At 42.9% G+C, this 14,281-nt stretch overlaps 1 protein-coding gene across 3 annotated transcripts in view; it reads right to left on the reverse strand.

The window, feature by feature from the left end:
* LOC109043697 (nephrin) overlaps positions 1-14,281 on the reverse strand; it is a 407,037-nt gene that overhangs the window by 240,729 nt on the left and 152,027 nt on the right. The window lies entirely within an intron of this gene.

A 14,281-nucleotide genomic window follows, 5' to 3' on the forward strand; every position in this document is an offset into this window, starting at 1 on the left:
AATCAATTATTAATGTATTTGTTGCGAACACACCGTTTATCGATCCTTTTCCATAGGTTTTAGGTAGACCAATCGATCTATCACAGAACTCGCCACGTCACTGGTTTCAGCGTACTGAATCCGTCGTTTTCCAAGCGAAGGAACGTACTTTCACTCCGATCTTTCAAAATTTAATCAAGCTACATATATTTCATTTTTAGGATATAGTTGCGCAATTTCTGTCTAGAATTTTGCTGATTTCTTCATAGAGTCAAAACAAGAATTATTGAAATTTTTGGTTTACGACCGAAAGACTTGCAAGAAAAGTACAATTTGCAGGAGGACATTTTTTTATAGATTAAGTTATATATTAAATCCCCTCCCCAAAAAAAAGATAACGAAAAACCCCACCAACCCTCCGGAAAATCATCGATTTGTAGAATGAAATTTGGCAACGCCTGAGCCGTGATACAGCGTTTCTCCGGAGCGAGGCGGAGCGGCGAATCGCAACACGCGAACCTCGCCCGACCGCGAGAATTCGCCGGACGAGTCGCACGCACAAAATTAATTCCACGGAGAGCTCCGGAGCGCGGCCCCCGTTTCAGCGGGTCTAAAAGTAGGACCCCCCCCCCCCCCCCACCAACCCACCTCTCCACTCTGCCCCGACCCGGGGTCCGGGTTCGAATTCGGGTCGCCGGGGAAACTGCGCCATAAAACGAATTAACAAATGCGGGCTCTTATCACGAGCCCACCGGAGGGAACCGACTTCTCCGCTACCCCCCTCCCCCGTCGCCGGCGCCCCCCCCCCCCCGACGCGTCGCGACGCCCGTTGAGGGCGAGCAGATCCAGTATTTGACGACAGTGTTTGCTTGTTTACTTCCTGACTCTCCGCCCCCTCTCACCCTCCCCCCCCCCACTAAGAGGGCTCGAGGGGGCCGGGTAAGATGCCCACAGTTTTGGGCCTTTGTCATCACCGCGACTACCGTGAGCTCCCCGACCTCAATTTTTCCCTTTTTTTTCAAGCAAGTTTTCCCGGATAAAGTGTTGAGGTCATGAGTCGTCAAAGGTAACCTGTTAAAGCCGGTTTGCCACAGTCAGGGAATACCGAGAAATCTCAGGAAAACCCGGAAATTGTCAGCGAAAATGACGGAAATGTTCGGGATAATTTGTTAAATCACCTTTATTTGCTTCCTAGAATGGGTTTGAGGTTTTGAACAACAAATTTTGCCTGAAAACTTTTTTTCAATTATGTCTTCATAACCACCTGCCATATCTTCAATTGTCAGGGAATTTTACCGAAATGTTTTAGGGAAATCGGGGAAATGACAGGGAGTTGTAATTTCTAAATTCCGTGGCAACCCTGTGAAAGTTGGAAAATGATGAAGTCAAGGGTCAAAGAGCCTCGCGCAGGCGTTATATAAGCCGAACTGAGTGATTGAGGTCAAAATCAAAGGTGGCAGGAGGAGTATTGTTTGTTTAGAAAGTTGCGAAAAACTACACATATTGTCGAAAATTCCCAGAAATAGATTTAAATTTGCCTTTATTTCCCGCCGTTAAAGAATCAACGCGCTGAAATGCGGGCGGGCATGTCCTCGTTGTTCAAAACACCAGCAACAATTGGATCGCGACGGGTTTGGCAGGAAGGAACCTAGCAGCATCAGCTTTTCTCAATTTAACTGGGTAATTTAATTTTTTACAAGAGACATTTGTGAGGATTCCTTTGAAAATTTTAAGTAATTACACCGAAAAGGAAACGTCTGCGGTCAAGAACATATCCATCATTCCAATAGTGTAACATTCCTGAAAATCTAAATTAATTGCCTGAAGCGCCGCGGCGGGCGAGCAGGGCGACCAGCGCAACACGCGCATTGGCGCCTACAAACCTAACTGGGATACTTCACGCATTGCGCAATGCGTGAAGTATCCCTGTTAGGTTTGTAGGCGCCTGTGCGCGTTTTGCGCTGGCAGCAGCCGCGCGCCGCTCCGCTCCGTGTTAGGCTCTGATATTTAAACGAAGTCAACGTTTTTTAACTCATGATGATGAAATGATTGCACACTCTGCGTAGATCATTCTCATTTAAGTTGATGAAAAAAAAACAAGACGACGGTTCCAACGAGCGTTCACCGTAGCACCTCGTCAATATGTAAAAGTGGTTTTGCGCGGGCGGAAGAAAGCGCTGCAAGACGCTGTTGAACTAAACGTGGAGCGTAACCTAGGAAACATACATATATACAAGAAATGTCTTGCCATCAAAGAGTAAAATATAGGGGTTATTTGTAAAGGGGTACTTTGTACCCAATGATTTTTCTAGACCTACGACGACAGTAAATTTGAACGATGCTTGAAAGAGTCATTAAATAAAAGTACGTTGCAGAGTTTTAAAACGGAGAGAGATTAATTTCTCAAAGACAAGCCTAGAGGCATTACATAAAGTGGACAAAATAGGAGAAAAAAGGTGGAAATGGTACATAAATAAAACTGAGAAACTAGGTATTGCTTCCCGCCACGAAAAATGGCGCCGATTTCCATGGAGCAGTGCAGGCCTTTACTGATGGATACATTAGTAACATACCTGCTGCAAAACGACGGGAAAGAGTGCACACTACTAACGTGGTGAACGCTCAAAAATGGCGCAATTTCAGTCGCAATTTTCACAAAATCAGTGTTGCCAACTTTTGAGAATCGCCATCACTCTAGTCACGCCGCGCTAATCTCAAGCGAGCCACGAATCAATCCTGACAGCTCTCCGAGCGTTCGCAACGTACATTCCATCGCGGTCATTAAAAATATCCGGCATGAGCGCAAACGACAATCGCATGTAAACAACATCATGAGCGATCGATCCTCCCCCCGTTTCAATTTTCTCCCCACCCCACCCCCCCACCCCCCGCCCGGGCGGGGAATTCATTTTCGTTGCATGCGAGTACTTAGCGAATCTGAGCAAGGAAACACATTAGTAGCTGTAACGCACGGAGGGGGAGGGGGAGGGGGGGGGCTTGCATTCAAAGATCCTCCGTTGCCTCCGGAAATGGCCGGGAAGGCGGCACGCTATTAAATTTATTTCTCCGTTACGCGTCACGTCACACCTAATAATGACTTTACATTAGCATTCTACCGTGCCCAGGAAAAACGCCGTATGAACCTCCGGGCGTTGCCAAATTTATTTTGGTAGACCACGAATTTTCGGGAAAATTTATGAATATTTTTCTCCTCATTCTTCGGATAATTTTGTTCGCAATTTTACCTAAATCTCCTGAAAATTTCGAGGAAAAAAATTCAAAATTTTCCTAAGAAATAAACATTTTATAGAAGAGAATTTGGCAACGCCTGAAAGTTCATACGGCGTTTTTCCTTAGCGCGGCTGCATTCGCATTGGAACACTTTATCTCGACCTATTAGGAGGAGCGCCGAGCGCAGCGTTACAAAAGCGCATTGAGCCGCGGCGGCGGCGTTCTCCTCAACCTCAACAGGTAATGCGTGCGTCGCTTTCGATTCTGGCTCAGATTCGCGAGTATTTAATCATTTTCCCTGGCTGTCTCCGCTGGCTGTTTTCGTCGTCCGTAAAAACGCTCCGTTTCGAAGCGAATATCCGCGATGATGAGAATCGAACGCCCGGCCGTCGCACAATGGAACCGGTAAATGGGAGAAGTCGGACAAAATACGGAAATTTTAAAAGCTCTTAACTCCGTTATTACAAAACGTTGAGGTCTTAAAAGTGCTTCATTTGGTTCCTTCGTAAAAATTGCATTAGAAAGCACCCTTCAAACTTTAAAATTTCACGAAATTAACAAATAATTTTGCTGTTTGGTAAAAAAGAAAAACGTGTTCGACCTCTCCATTGACTCGATCCACTGTGCGTTACTCGTAAGTAATGTGCCAATAAATCGTCATTTCCTGGAAGTTTACGTAATTGAATCGATCTTACAGAATTTTCACTTGCAAATTTTATATCTCCTAGGTAAGTATATATATGAGTCGCTTTTATAGCGCTCTTTGGCGCTGTGCGACGCCTAATCGCCACAAAGCTCGGTCTTCCCACAGGTCATCAGGGAGTTGACAATCTCTTATCTCATTTAACACCCCCTGTCGCCAACCTCTCACTGGGCGTCCCCTACGTCTCCTCCCAGGAGGAACCCAATCAAGCATCTTTTTTGGCAGCCTCTCTTCCGTCATCCTATTGACATGACCATACCAAACAAGTTGTTTGGTCATGACGTCGAACACGATGTCATTTTCGACTTCCATTATCTGACGCACTCTATCATTACGGACCCGATCTCTCCTAGAAATTCCTGCTGACCTTCTCCAGAAATCCATCTCCGTTGCTCTTAGCATATCCTGTGTCCGTTTCTTCAGCTGCCAAACTTCACATCCGTATGTTAATATACTTTTGACTACAGCGTTGTATATCCTCCTCTTGTTATCTTTGGAAATCCGCTGATCCCAGAGGATTCCATTTAACATCGCTATAGCCTTCCTTGCTAAGGTGTTCCTTTCCCTGATAGCTTGATCCGTCCTTCCATCCTGGGTCAACCGCACTCCCAAGTACTTAAAGTGCTCGCAGCCTTTGATCTGCTGCCCATCATCCAACTCAATGCTTTGCTGATCACCGCCAAAAGTCATCTTCTCAGATTTGGATATGCTGACTTCCAGACCCCACTTCCGATACTCTTCTACTAGCTTGCGCATCATGTATTCCGCGTCATCTTGATCTTGAGCAACCACCACCTGGTCATCAGCAAAGCACAGAGTAAACAGAGTTTCGAGATCACCCAGGGGACACCCATACCAGAGCATTTCTTTTTCCATTCTTTCAGCACGCACTCGAGATAAATTTTAAATAATGTTGGCGACAAACAACATCCCTGTTTTAAACCCTTAGTCACATAAAATTCCGCTGACAACCCCCCATGGCACTTAACTTTGGTAAAAACTCCCTTTATAAAATCGCTGAACAGCGTCAATCAACCCCCCGTTAAAATTCGATTTTTCCAAGGCCTCCCAAAGTTTCACCAACGGCACGCTGTCATACGCCTTCTGGAGATCCACAAAAATTAAATGCAGTTCCTGAGCTACGGCCATTTTCTTCTCAATGACCTGGACAATAACAAAGAGGTGATCTATCGTAGACCTGCCAGCTCTAAAACCAGCCTGCTCCTCTGCTTCGTGATCCTGCCATATTCGTCCTCGATCTTCGCTTTCAGTATCTTCCCGTACACTTTGCTTATTGTCCCGGTCACTGAGAGCCCCCGGTAGTCAATACACAGGGTACACTAGGTAAATACACTTCGCATTTCGGACTTTAAATTCACCGTCTAGTGCTGAAGCGTAACAACATTCCAAGTTTGCCAAATGGACTCAAAAAATGTATTTATTTTACAATAATGTACCTGCGTGATTTTTATCAAAAATTTGTCTCATTTTAGCAGAGAATCTGAGGAAATATTGATGAAATTTTTGGTTAGAAATGTGTAAGATTCTCTTGCTTAAAATGCGATGTGCAAGGGGAAATAGGAACATTGAAATTGTGTTACGTTCTTTTGTGAGGGGGGGATGACGCTTTTCAATTTGACCGTCATATTTCTGTAAACAATTGAATGGCTTCCGTTAATTATGCAACCTTCGAGTGGATTTTAGTTCCTTAATCCGGGACCGACGCAACGGAGCAACTTTATAGGAGAAGCTGAAAGCAGCTCTTGCAGTTGTCAGGAATTTGCGATTGAAGTACATGTGCCTTTAAAAACTTTCTTGAGGAACACAATGGTGCCACTGAATTTCTCTAAAACGAACTCCAAAAGTAAAAAAAAAAAAAAACTCTCAAAGTTTAGGCCGTAATGATGGATGGAATATCCTACGCTATCCTGAGAATCCACCTATGTATCCAGTCCATACACAGTTAGGGAGATAATACACTAGGAGGATTGTTATGGTTCCAACTTTGGAGTCCCCAAACAAAGCGGCAGCCCTGCTAATTTACCTCTTCCCGACCTGTGCGTGTGCATGGAGAGTTTTACTGGATATAGAGGTGGACTCTCGGGGTAGCGCAGAATATCCCCTCCGTTAAGGCCTGAACTTCGAGCGCTTTTTTTGAGCTTTGAAGTTCGTTCCAGAGAAAACCAGTGGCACCATCGTGTTTATTGCTAAATTTCACAGAAGGGAATTTCACAACGCTCTAATCTTAAATGCACAATGATTATGTCCTGAATGGAGCAGGAAAATTTGACAAAAAAGATTGATCGAGACGAATGTACTGATTGAATGAACCCAACTTATTAACTGATAATTTACTGACAAAATTACGTTCTCTTACTTTCTGAAATAGGCTACTTCCGCTTGTTTCACCATACATCTGCAGTGTTCAACCGAACTATTTGCTGTATGTCAGCCGAAAAGAGTGAAACTTGTATTCGCATTTGAGCGAAAGATCGACCCACTTCAATCAAATGCGAGTGATGCGACTATATCAACACGGGAGTAATGTGGTATTGCCTACTTGAATATTTGAAGGCATTCTCCTTACGCGCTGCTACTGAGCATCAAAATTCGACTTGCGCGGCCGACCGTGACGTTCCGTTTATCTCGTGAGAACTAAAATTAGGTTCCCTTCATTGAGGTCGACTGAACGCATTTAAATCAACAGGAATTATGTACATACTGACATGGGACCTGTGATACGTGAGAATACAAGCACCACAGGGCTCATGTCACAGTGGCGAGAGTTCAATTTAATTTGAGTGGATCTTATTAGAAAATTGTTCATACAAAAAGAGACTACGTAAATTATGCATTTGGGGGTATGTTTAAGACGTTTTTGGAACGAGATTTTAGTACGCGGCAATGACCAAACATTGATATATCCTTTAATAGTAGTTCTTTAAACGGCTCGATTCTTTCAGAGGTTCATGTTGGTTGAAATTGTGATTACAGAAGGTTTAAAGAAGCCCTCAAAATATCATGATAAAAGGAAAATTGCTGCCAACTTCGAGTGAAATTCAACAGTATGACTTTAGAAATGGATCCTTACGAGAGATTTATATGATGGACAAAGAAATTGTATGATTTTGACAAACTTTAAGGTAGGGGCGACCCTACCTAACAATCTACAAAACTCAGTGTTCTTTCTTTTGTATTTCGTATTTTTTGCGGTGGCAAGTCATAGGAATCCCTCGCAAGGATCCATTTCTAAAGTCATACTGCTAAATTTCACTCAAAGTTGGCGATAATTTTACTTTCTATCATGCTATTTTGAGGGCTTCCTTAAACCTCCTTTGATCACAATGTCAAACAGCCTGGGCCTCTGAAGGGAATCAGCCGTTCAAGGAACTACTATCAATACACCACTAGATTCAAGGTCTGTAGTTAAGGTTAATCTACAAACGAACATCTATTCACTTAGAGTTGGCAACAATTTTTCTTTATATCTTGCTATTTTGAGGGCTTCCTAAAACCTCCTTTAATCACAAATAATGTCAACCAAATGGGGCCTCCTAAGAGAAGGAACTATTTAAGGGGCAACTATGAATACAACCCTAAACCTTAGTCTATAGAGTTAGATGCATCTCTCGTGCATTATTGCCGCGTGCTAAGGAAGAACGCCGTATGAGCATTTGAAAGTTGCCAAGTTTCTTCCGCTAAAATGTTCATGTTTGAAGAAAGTTATGAATATTTTTCCTTTAAATTTTCAGGAACTTCAGGTGAAATTGCGAACAAAATTATCTTAAAAATTGGAGAGAAAATACACATAAGTTTACCAGGAAATCGTGTTTTATTAAAGGAAATTTGGCAACGCCTGAAGGTTCATACGGCGTTTTTCCTTTGCACGGCAGAGCACGACAGAGACACGCCCATTGGGTAGAAGTGACGTCACGGCTATTAGCGTCTATTCAAGCTCGAAAGGGACTTCCTCGCGGATTCGGAAGCTGGGTAGGTGCAGGTGCGGCGACACTTCCGAAAAGCACCAAGCACCGGAGTCGCATTCGGAGACGGCGGCACCGGAGTCAAGGCGGGCTCCGAAAGAAAATATTTTTATAACCCCGGGACTCTCATCACGCTCACTTCTAATGGAATTTATGATGGGTCTTATTGCATTGTCTCCCTCGCGAATGGAGTCGTATGAATAAGGAGGATGTTCACCGCGGATGCGCGACCGGGGGGGGGAGGAGGGGGGGAGGGGGGCGCAACCGCATAATGAAGGAGCTAATACTGACGTTGAATGAGGAAGTGCCTCCGAGAGGGATTCCGCCGCACATCGGAACGAGTCGAACGGCAGAGGTCACCTCTGACATTTCTGACTAAAACTGGAAATTTTGATGTTGATTTCGTCAAAATGTTAATTTAAAGGAGTACTGCACTGGAAAAAAAAAAACACATTGTATCTAGAGTCCAGACTCTTAAAAACATCGATAAGAAAAAGTACTTTTGATTCAATCAGAATCTAGCTTAAATCAAGAACCAAGCCTCTTATTCTAAGCGGATTTCGCTTTGATTCAAGCAAAAATCCAATTAAAGAGTATTTTTTCTTGTCAATGTTTTCAAGAGTCTGGACACTAGATCCAATGTGTTTTTTTTCCAGTGTGCGTATATGGAATTTCACGAGAAAATCAATGAAACCACTTTTGAAACCTCTACGCATTGCATTTACGTAGAGTCCCTTCAAGAGTGAAGACAATGCGAATCCATCTCTGATTGGTTCCGGTATTTAAGGCCTCCACAGTGTCACAAATGGGAATAAAGATTACATTTTTCAGCAATTGCGAAGATTATAAACTGGAATGGACCAGGGAATTAGGGGCATGGCAAGGAACAAACCGTCAATCTTGGGAACAAAAGGAATGAAAGAAGGAGCGGAAACAGGAATTTGGGGATGAGTTGATCAAAGATTATGAAAGACGTTCCATTTGTGTAATCTTTATTTCCGTTTGTGACATTCATGAGCCGTGTTGCCTTAAGTCTCTCTACAGAGGGACTCTAGATTTATCGAAGAGATGAGATTTCAAAATTTCCACATCGTGTCAAAATTTTCCCACGGACTTTTTCCACTGTGCGCCGTGCTCGCGAAAAACGCCGAATGGATATTCGCACGTTGCCGAGCTGGGTTGGCCAAGGGCAGAATTCGCGGCAAACGGGTCAATTGCGCTGGTTATTAAGTAGTGAGTTGATGCTTGATTCTTGTAGATTAGCTAAAAATAATATAGGATATGTCCAGTAACTTCCTAAGTTGAATATTAACCGATACATCGCGCTTCGAAAAATTCGGGTCGTGACGTCATCCCTCGCAGTACAGTGACGCCCTTAGTTTCTTCCACCTCGCTTTCATCAATCAAGGAAAGTCACTTTTGCACCGGTTACTCAACATGTAACTCGGATGAAAGCAAGGAGGAGGAAACCAAGGGTGAATCTTTACCGCGGTGGATGACGTCATAAACCGAATTTTTTAAATAAAACATTAATTGCCATAATTCGGTCAATATTGAATGTAGAAAGTTGCTGTTTGGACAAATCCTAACATTCTTAGCTGACTGACAAGAAGCAAACACTAAAGCATGACTCTGAGACCAGCGTAACTGACCAATTGGATTGCATTTTGCAAAAAGGAACCACTAGCATTGCAATGCTGTTTAGATTGTGCAACTTCTTTTGTCTTAGAGGAAAAACCCGATTATCCATTAATAGTTTCTATTTTACTCGCTAAAAACTGTAAATTTAAGACAAAAATTACCATCTAAATTTCATAGTTTTTCACGATTTCCGCAATTTTATTGCAAAGGATGAAGTTGCACAATCTTGTGGTTCCTTTTTGCAAAATGCAATCCAATTGAGGTACGAATATGTTCCACCTATTCGTCGGTGCTGATGAAATGTATTACTGCGCACAAGCTAGAGTATATTTCAGCGGTAATCGTGATTTTCTGTCATCAAGTCGAAGCGATACTATTGAAGGCTCTCTGAGCAACTATTCCACCATAGAAGTATTCCACGGTACCCGACCAAAATGAAGGCGCATCATTGTATGTAAAGTGCCTAACACCATCCATCACTGTGTAGTATCCTACTGATCCTACGATATGCGGCACCTGTTTGATCGATTTTTGTGAAACTTGGTGTCAGGCTGTTTTTCGAAGTACAAGCCGAATTTTGAAAATTAAAAATCTAAGTGGTTCAAAATGTCATCTTTGCGCCTCCTAAATCATCCATAACGTTGCAATCGACTATTCTTTTTTTGTTCAGCTGCAAACTCTATCTAACTTAGACCTCAATAATTATTGAAACCGTTGTATTATTCGCATATAGTGCTATAAGCGTTGCGTAAATTACCGACCGTGACGTTTGGTTCTTACTTATGTTTCAGCAAATTTTTTGCATTTAACTAAAATAAAAAATACGCCAAGGTTTAAAAAAAAGTGCGGAAATCTTCGAACACTGGCAACAACCCGTTTCCACCCAAAGTCGCCGCCATTTTTCTGGGTTATAAGAGTCACCATGGGATCCGGTGCCTATTACCCAGTCTCTCTTCGTAAAGGTATTCTCAGAACGCATTCGTGATCTTTCCTATAGCTCTGTGATAGCGAAGAGAGCAGTAAGTACATTTCTGTATGAGCCCTGATTAGCATATTCTTTTATGGGTCTCGAGGTTCATCCTAGCGTGCACTTACTGCTCTCTTCGCCAGGACGGCAGCCTAGAGTTGCTCCTTTCCTTAAGATGGCACTAGACGATTTACAGGGTATTGAAAGGAACTTCAAAAATTTGCAAGACCTGCATTTGTACATTTTCTTTCCGATTTTGCATTTGTTGAAGTCGTAAATCAGTAAATAATCCTTGGCAAGGATCTAATTCTATAATCATAGTTTTGAATTTTACTCGAGTTTCGTAAAAATTGTCATTTTGTATTACTATGATACCTCAAATAATCACAATGTGAACGATACGGAGATCATCTTCAGAAATCGATGTGTGAACGGGAAGGTGTTTTTTTAGAGTTAGTGGAACGTGTTAGGTATACCTACATCAATAGTAGCGCTGAATCCTCGAGAAGTCAGTCGTGAACATATGTTTGCCGAAAAATTTGAATTCGAAACAGTTCCGATTATCCAGGTTATTTTTCATAGGGTATGAAAAAGTGATCGTCGGGTGTCTGATTGGCTGAAAAAAAGCGCAAGAAGATCTGAGGCTCATGTACTTTCCCTATTTAATGTGGACTCTTATCAGCAGCAGAAAAGAACCGAACCACGTCAGCTATTGCCAAATTTAATTGAAAAATTTAATTTTTTACATGAAAACGGTTGTGCGGATTTTTGTGAAAATTTCAGAGAATTTTCTGTATAGTACGAGGAAAATTCCGTAAAATTTATAAAGAAATCCGCACAAACGTTCTCTTGTAGAAAAATTAATGTGCCCAGTCAAATTTGGCAGGAGCTGATGTGGCGTGGTTAAATTTGGAAATAACTAATTAGGCTTGGTTCTTTTCCAACAGAACCAACAGTACGGTTGGTTCCTTTTTTAAATTGGTTTGGCTCTCAGTGGAAATGGAACAAAGTTATTGGAATTTGGAAACATGATATTTGCATAAAATTTAACCTTTTTGGTCAGAAATAAACAAAATAGGCTCCCATAGGTATTTTTCATAAAATAGAGTTTATAAACTGAAACTTATCTTCAATAGACTCAACAAGAGGCAGACCGTTTGTTTTCCCAAAAAAACTAGCTTCTCCTCTGCCAAACTCGTTTCATTTATTTCTACTCGTCCGCCCTCGGTAATCACTTATCGAAGCACGGAGACCTCGCAGAAGTTGCCGGGAGTCTTTGTAGTGATTCTAATAGCGTTCACGGGGGATCGAAGACTGTTAATACCCCCGAAACGAGGTAGTTTTTTAATTCGAAAACAAACTCGAGCTCCCTCGGGTCGACTCCCCGGGAGTTCCGGTCCAGATTAAAAGGAGTGCGAGAAAAAGTTGGGAATTTTTAACGAAGCGCCCGAGTCGGAGTCGCAGTCAGTAGCGTGGCGTTAATTGCGATGTATCGATTATTATGCCGTTTAAACCTATGGTAAAGAATCGATTATTAAGGTGCTCGCTGCGAACACCCTGTTTATCGATCCTTTTCCATAGGTTTAAATGGCATGACGATCGATATATCGCAAAACACGCCGCGCCACTGTTCGCAGTGGGTTTCTCGGCCACGTACTCCACTCGGCTCGATTGAACTGTTCCTTAAAAAGTTGCGCCAACTTCGCGACGCGACGCGACACGACGCGAGGACCGGAGAGGTTTGTCGCAACGGAGATTTCCTCCACGGCACGTTCGTTATTTTTCCATCGGCGTGACACCCCGGGATGATCTACGATTTTATTTCCAACAAACCCCATTCATCAAGCCGAGGCAAGGCGCACACCGCGCTCTTTCGCCTCGGAACCTGGCCAAAACTACTTACGAGACTTTCATCTCCAGGTTCCAGAATATAGCTTTCACACCCAAGCCTATCCAGCGGGCTGATTATTGAAATTGGTAGACAAAGCGATAGACAAAGAAGATAAAAAGGATATGGAGGAATCCCATTGGTAGAAGCGGGTGGTTGCAGACCGTGTAGTTAGTAAAGTCCATCATTTTGTCTCTTACTCTATGCGAGCCGCACTCATTTCAACCAAAAGGCTCGCTCCATACTTCTTGCGTCTCCTTTTTCTATATCGCTTTGTTTTCCGCCCGCAGGCGCGTTTTCTTGGACATACAACAGCGGGCTGATCTGCTGATCATTGCAATTGACAGACAAAAGGAAAGAATCTATATAGAACATCATATATAGAACATCTAATATATAAAGAAGACAAGTGGAGTGATTCTGTTAGTTGCAACAGGTGGTTCTTGTAGACTATGAGGAGAAATTATGGAGTAACGATAGACGCTTTTAGTAGTGACGCCACCACAAACCCAACGGCACGACTGGTTCCTCATAGAAGTTTTCAAGCCGAAAAAATCTCTAAAAATTAGGTCAATGACAGAGGAATAATATTGTTCTATGGAAAAATTAACCTTCACACTTTAACTCTTCATAAGTCCATGCGCACGACTGAATACTTCAGCAGGGCTTCTAGCCTATTTACAGCCCTGACTATGAATGACATATCTCTGATGGGAACTCAGGGTTTCTCGGCACTACCCCCGCAAATTTTTTGAGAAAAGACACAATATTACTTTAGAATTCTGTCCAAATTATTGATTTTTGCTATTCCGATGATTCTACAACGTCGAATCAACATAGACGACAACCAATTTTAAAAACAGAATGGTTCTCGCATCGCAGCGGTGAGAAAAGAAATTCCATTTTAATTGGCGTTTCTTCGAATAAATCCTGAATTTTCGTAGAAATTCCTCGTCTTTTTTAAAGAGCACTAGTGTTTAGCTTTTAACTGTAAACCGTAGAGGCTGCGATTTAATAGTGTTCATTCAATTTTTTATCAGACTTGAATTGGCCCGATCGCAAAGCCAAACTCCACACTGCGCGCCGCAGTGCCTCTCCATCTTCCGCGAGAAAATAAATTCAGGTGTAGAGGTGGCGAGGGACGGTACTCTAGCGGCAAAACCGCACAACTCCCTTGCCGCGCCAGCCCGGAAAAGCGTAGAGTTATACGACGACAGGGTTCAAATATCGAGATACCGATCCGTTGTTATATCGGTGGAGCCGCGAAATCAGCTCCAGAACGCGCTTTCGCCGCGTCACTTGACTTTCTCTCGAACGTTTTTCTACCAAGCGGAGCTATGTGAATTCAGACATGAGCCCTGGGACCCATAAGTATGTATGCTTAGCAGGGTTCACGGCCTGATGCACATAGTTCCGTTCGGCAGAAATACGTCCTCTTGTCGCATTACGCGGGGAGGAACTTTTGGCGCGGGTAAAACGCTTGCGTCTGAGTTCGCTCGCGTCTGAGTTCGCTCGCGGCTCTCGGGAAACTTGCACATCGCGATACATGTTATTCTATTTTGCCCGAGAAGAAATCAACCGACATCCGGTGTATTTTCCCCCGCTCCATCCGGGGTGTGCCGATTCCGTGGGGATTTAAAATATCCTCCCCGCCACACAGTGGATCGAGTCGATCGGAGAGGTCGGACAGAATTTGGAAACTTTAAAAGGTTATAACTTCGTTAAATCAAATTTTGAGATTTTAAAAGTGGTTCCATTAGTTTCCTTGTAAAATTTTCTCCTGGAAATACCCCTTGAAATCTTAGATGTGACGGATTATATGTTGAAAAGTTCATGTCCAACCTCTTTAATTTACTCGATCCACTGTGCGCCACCCCAATACCTTCACT

Source organism: Bemisia tabaci, chromosome 2 (assembly GCF_918797505.1).
Source record: "Bemisia tabaci chromosome 2, PGI_BMITA_v3".
Lineage (NCBI taxonomy): Eukaryota > Metazoa > Arthropoda > Insecta > Hemiptera > Aleyrodidae > Bemisia > Bemisia tabaci.